The 6470-nt window shown below is 34.4% G+C and overlaps 1 pseudogene; it reads right to left on the bottom strand.

Annotated features, from left to right (window-relative positions):
- Positions 1-353: 353 nt before the first annotated feature.
- Positions 354-472, bottom strand: LOC145277120 (5S ribosomal RNA; annotated as a pseudogene).
- Positions 473-6470: the final 5998 nt, after the last annotated feature.

Raw genomic sequence — 6470 nt, 5'->3', positions numbered from 1 at the left:
GTAATTCTATAAATTCCTTTCGGGTCAGTTCTTATTTTCTTGAAGTAGATTTTAATTTTTTCACTTAAGTTCTGCATTCATATGACCTTTGCAGCCTTATTCTCTTTACTAAAAGTTGGTTCAGGCTGAATGATCTCAAAAGCAGTTCTAAGCGGTCCTATTTAATAGCATCTCCTATTGTTTGTGCAGTCAGCACCAACCCTATTCAGGGTGTAACCGGCTTCCTCCGAAGGAAGAAGTTTCATGGGAGTATGAAATTCACAAGCGGTCCCCAGTCGCATGCATATCTCTGTTAGGGGAGATATCGACGTTAGGTTTTAGCAATTTTTTGCAGGGAGGTGTCGACATCCTCCTACATACAGCATCTGGACTTCCCAAATTGGTCACCCATTTTAGTAATGACCAGGCTCTACGTTGCTTAACTTTGGTGATCTGACGGGAACCGGTGTGTCAATGTGATTATGCCGTATATATTACGTCTAGATCAATCAAAATTCTAACAACTACTCAATCTAAAATTTCTTTTATATCACTGATCAAGTAAACACAAAGCATTTTACTATATATATATATATATATATATATATATATATATATATATATATATATATATATATATATATATATATATATATATATATATATAGTATATTTAAAGGAGATTAGAATAATAGTCTAAAGAGCTAAGTGTATTTTAATGTAACAGTGAAATTACTAGTTTAATTAAAATACAGGAAATGCTTGTTGTAATTTAGATATATAATAAGCTCGATAGTTAAATGTCCTAGAGCTAATTCAATATTAAGTAAAGTGATTTTCAATTTAAAAATTTAAAAAAATTTTTAAAATTTAAAAATCAAATTTTAATTAAATTAAAAATCAGTTTCATAAGAAGGAACAACAACAAAGTCAATTATCTGTACGATCGTTTCGGAAATCCGTGCTTTTTATTTGTGGTATACATGAAGTTATGTAGAACAATTATATATAGTTTTTTTTGGTAAGCACGGTCTCCTCATCAGCAAATTTAGGAGGATTTTTATTGAATTTAAAAGACACCATAAATAAACCTAGCATTAAAAGTAAGGCAGATGAATCTGAAAAAATTGAAATAAAAGGTTTGGATTTAAAGTTTATAAGAAAATTAATATAGGTTATAGATAGAAATGAGTAGAAAAAATATATATTTTATGAATTTACATAATAAATTTGATTTAAAAATATAGAGAGATAGTTACCTTTTAGTTTTTCTTTTTTTGAAATCAGGAACTGTGTTTAAAGTAGTCATTTAGATGTTTGCTATAGCTTTTTATTTTATTGAATGATGAATTTTAAAAGGGTGACGCTCGTGCAGTAAATTGTTTCCGTTAGCGTATTTTGATTTAAAGACGCTACAGTTAATATATATAGAGAGAATATTTATTTTGCAAGTTTTTAAGGGCAGATAATTGTCATGTATTATTATTATTATTATTATAATTGTCATGTATTATTAGACAAGACAATGAAGAAAGAAAAGCAGCGAAATACTACAGACTAAAAACATACAAAAACCCTAAGAGAAACATAGACACTGAAAATTTTGAAAATGACTTAATCAACCTGATTAAAAATATTAAATTTAAGAAAAATAAAAAATATATCACTCCAACACTTAAATAAATAAATAAATTTTCAAAATCTATTTCTATAAGCCACCAAAATAAACTCATAGTACCGGCAGATAAAACTGGAAATTTCTACACAATGGACTATATACAATATAAAAATCTAATATATAAAGAACTTAATAAAAATTATAAAACTACTAATAAATCAGCACTAAATAAAATAAATAATGATGCAAAAAACATTTTAACTAAACTTAAAATAGATAAATACACAGAAATAACGGTACCAGGTACCCCGAGATTTACTTTAAAAGACCACAAACACAGCTTCAATATTAACCCTACTATTAGACTCATTTGCCCCTCAAAATCAGATATAGGACTGGTTAGTAAAAACATATTAGATAGAATTATCCCCAAAATTAAATCCATAATAAAATACCCACTATGGCAATCTTCTAACCAAGTAATCGACTGGTTTTCTAATATTCAAAATAAAAATAATATTAAATTTTTTTCTTTTGACATTGAATCATATTACCAATCTATATCACCTATCCTACTTAATAAATCTCTATTAATGGCACGAAAATTAACTAATATAACTCAAGACGAAATTAAACTAATACTTATAGCTAGACAGTCTTTAATAACATTTGATAATAAATATTGGACCAGGAAAAATACCCCTAACCACTTCAACATTTTAATGGGATCGACGGACTCAACTCAGGTCACTGATCTAGTTGGCCTTTTCCTTTTAAATGAAATACATTGTATACTCCATAAACAATTCAAACTTGAAGGAGGGCTATATAGAGATGATGCACTTTTCATAACGAATTCTACTAATAAAAATTATGAAAAAGCAATTAAAGCTCTACATAAATTATTTAAAAATTATGGACTTAGTATAAAAATCGACCCTAATAAAAAAAATTGTTAATTTCTTAGACATAACCTTAAACCTTAAATTTGAGCCCCAAATAATAAATGTTAAGGGGACAAAAAAGGGGTCAACGTAAAAAAAAATTGACCTCTGCGGTCTCTTCCAAATTACTCAGACAATTTCTGGTCTAAATATTTGAAATTTTACATAAAGGGTATTTAGAGATAGGGCAAGCTTTTTCATCGCTTTGGGTCCAAAATTTTTAGTTACCAATATATAAATGTATGTATGTATGTATGTATGTATGTATGTATGTATGTATGTGTGCTTCCATGTCTGCCTAAACCTTTAAATAGAGCCAACGGATTTTACCAAGATCAGTATCGTTTTAAAGCTCGACCTTTCATACGACAAATATCGAAAAATTAGTTAAAAACATTAATATCTTCTTGAACGAGGCACTTTTCTACAGGGAAGGGGTCATTTTTTTCGCCGATATTTTTGAAAGTTATCGTCTCCTTTTTTATTGTCTAGACTTAATTTAAAAAAATGTCGCCTCCGGTTTGGCCCTTGTCGTAACAGCATAAGCGTCAGGTTTTTACACCGTTCTTTCCCTCCTTTGCGGTACGGGCTCGAGCCTGCCTTCCTACTACCACATTTTTTTTTTTTTTTTGTTCAGCAGACACATTCAAACACCCGGGCAACGCCGGGCTGAAATGCTAGCATATCTATAAAAGTGAACGTGTCTATGTGTCTTTATGTATGTACGTCTGTTTGTCTGTGTGTCTGTGTCTACAGACTCGAAATTTTATATACAGGGTACTGAGATTTGGGAAAATCTGTGTGATCGGTTTTCGGCCAGAAATTTATCTGTTATGGGGTCAAAGTTCAACGTTTTGACCTTTGAGAACTCTACCAAACTCCTCTGACAATTTTGGGTCTAAACACTTGAACTTTTAGAGTTAGGTTCCTTGTACATGGATCTCACTTAATAAACTTGATTTGAGCCCAAAACAATAAATTTTTAAGGTGTCATAAAGGGTCAAATGTGAAAAAATTGACTTTTTTTTTTGCTCAGCATACACCCCACAAATCCCGGGCAATGCCGGGCCGAAATGCTAGTATATCTATAAAAGCGAACGTGTCTGTGTGTGTGTGTCTGTCTGTCTCTCTGTGTGTCTGCGTAAATTACCTGAGCAATAACTCTGTTAATTTGTAGTCTGGCAACTGCTTTTTTAAACTTTATTTATTTAATGTATTTTAACTATATGCGCATATATTGTCTTTAACTCCTTGCTTCAATGCGAGCCGTTTTCTATTTTTATTTATTTATTATTTTTTTTAGCTTTTTACCAACTGTTATACCTTCTCTTTAAATTTATTTATTTAATGTATTTTAATTACATATGCGTATGGATTGTCTTTAACTCTTTCCTTCCATGCGAGCCGTCTGTAGTTAGAACTCGACTCGAAAAACGAATAGCCTAGGCAAGAATACCTAACAGGAGCGAGGATTTATCTTTTTTTCTACTATAGAACACAGAAGAACTTTATTAAGTAGTATACTTATTATCTGCAATCACCGTACGCTTGCTTGTATTAAAGTGTCCTCCATGATATCCATACCAAACCACTGAACTTCGTTTATAATTTAACTATCACTATATTTGTAACTGCAATATACATAATCTTAGCTGTGATACTACGGCTAATTTTCTGAGTAGATGCAACACTCTGTGCCTGACCTTAATGACTACAATTCCGAATACCAATGAATTAGTTGTTCCTATAACTGGGGGGACCCTAATAGCTAGCTACGAAATCTTAATATACATTTTACCTCCAAGACGATTGCGTTTGTCTTACCTGCATGCAAAAAAAAAAAAAAAAAAATTCCCCCTTTCTTCAAACTAAACCTTACCTGTAACTCAAAAATCCTAATGGAGATCTATCTGTAAATAAATAACCCCTTTTCTCTTGAACGCTAACAATCTACTCCTTCCCACCTATCCGCCACTAAACTCCCACATTGCACCGCATTTGTAGTGGCATCGCTAATTTCTAGCCCCTTACCCTCACATTCAAACTGTTTTAATAGCCATTACTAAACATCTATACATTTCTACCTCTAATGCATGGATTAAAGCTCATTTCTATCCAGTAAGGGATTTAACAGCCTAATCACTCAGAGGCAGGTATTTAACAGCCAAAGTACTCAGAAGCAAAGCGATCTGCATTACATAACTGTCTCCTCGAGAGTTTTGCAACGATTAATACGAAATTGAACCGACACTCCTTGTTATGCAAAATGTCCCATGACTCTTACTTGAAAATACCTACAATTTCAACTCTATTCACACCTATTGAACACCTGCCCATATATCTATTCACCTAATTACGCATGACTCAAAACATGCTGTTTTATCCATACTATATTGCACTTACATCTTAACCCTCCTATCATCTAAAATAGTTTGGGCACAACTCGTAGCTCAATTCTTAATACCTACTCATACTGTAACATTATCCTAAACCTAAGCTAACATAAATAAAATAAATAAAAAGGGTAAGACTCAAACCACATTATATCCTCCCTAACAAGCCTTCTTACAATCATAGATGCTTACACAGCATGAACTCCACTCACCCCCTTTATCCATTAACAATTAAATAGCAATGCCCCTAAATCACTTTGAGGAGTGTAACTAATCAGCAGAGATATAACCTCCAAAAACTAACCCAGTAACACTAACTAACCACGCGGGGTCGCAGAAATACCTGGATTAGAACCTAGGCGCGGAGAAAACCCTCTCAATGTTGACGGACCCAGTAGGTCTTCCCAGATCATCCGTCTAGGAGAAGGAAAACTCTGAAACTAAACCAAAGAGGAGAGAGGCCTCTTCAGTCTTGGATGAGAACCTTCCTAGAGCTGGTGACTCAAACAAATTCACCGGTTTGCAAACCTAAACTGCTTAAGGAGTAGATAGGTTCTGTCTATCGCCCGGGTTCCATACTCCTTCTTTGCCTATTAGTCAAGCGCAGAGACACTATCTCAGTGATTCGACAGAAACACTCAGCGGTAGATCTTGTTTCTTGGCTAGGGCAACGAACGCCGTTTTCCCCATTCCCAGCACACCCCATCCCTAAAACTGGATATTTGGGAGTGCTTGAGTATGATATATGCATGAGAAATTAGATTGGATTGACCTTCTTCTAATGGGTTGAAGGTACCGGATTGGCAGTTCCTGACTGCTGTTCCCGACTGGTAGTACAGGAGCCCTAACTCTTCGGTAGTGCTTAGAGCGGCTGCTCCATCAATAGTTGAATAATATCGGGTTGATTTTAGTGCCATGACGCGCATGGAAAGGGACCCTGCATTCATCCCCGGTGGGCTTTCCCTAGGCTACAATCCTAATTGGAGAAAGGTCAGCTGATGGTCTACTTGTGATACATGTCTGATGCTCTGCATAACCTCTTGTTTAGCTCCCCCTTACCTAAACCGAAACTCTTTAAAAAATATGACGACAGTACAATCTAAAAATAAGCTTAAACCAGGCTTAGGGACAAGCAAATTCAACTTGCCTCCTCCCCTGAGGCTTGCATTCACAAATATCTGTGGGCGTAGAACTAATTTAGCTGATGTTGAAGCATTTCTCTTAACAGATACCCCGGATATCTTAGCACTAAGTGAGACTAACCTACACTCCTCCATTCCCTCTAACCGCTTTAACATGCCTGGATATCTCCCACTCTGCCGTAAGGACTCTGACAGACACATGCACGGACTTGGAGTTTACATTCGTAATACCCTCCCCCTGACTAGAGAAACAAACCTAGAAACAGATGATCAAGCCTTTACCTGCTTTAGACTAAACATGCAACAGCTATTAGCTATTATTATTTTCTCTACCACTCTCCCTCGACTAGGACTGCACCATAATAAACAAAGTATCTGACAGCATAGACACGGC

The sequence above is a fragment of the Euprymna scolopes genome, chromosome 5 (genome assembly GCF_053919585.1).
Source record: "Euprymna scolopes isolate OS-2025 chromosome 5, ASM5391958v1, whole genome shotgun sequence".
NCBI lineage: Eukaryota > Metazoa > Mollusca > Cephalopoda > Sepiida > Sepiolidae > Euprymna > Euprymna scolopes.
The sequence above is the reverse complement of the archived record's forward strand: the minus strand, read 5'-3'. Positions and strand labels throughout refer to the sequence as shown.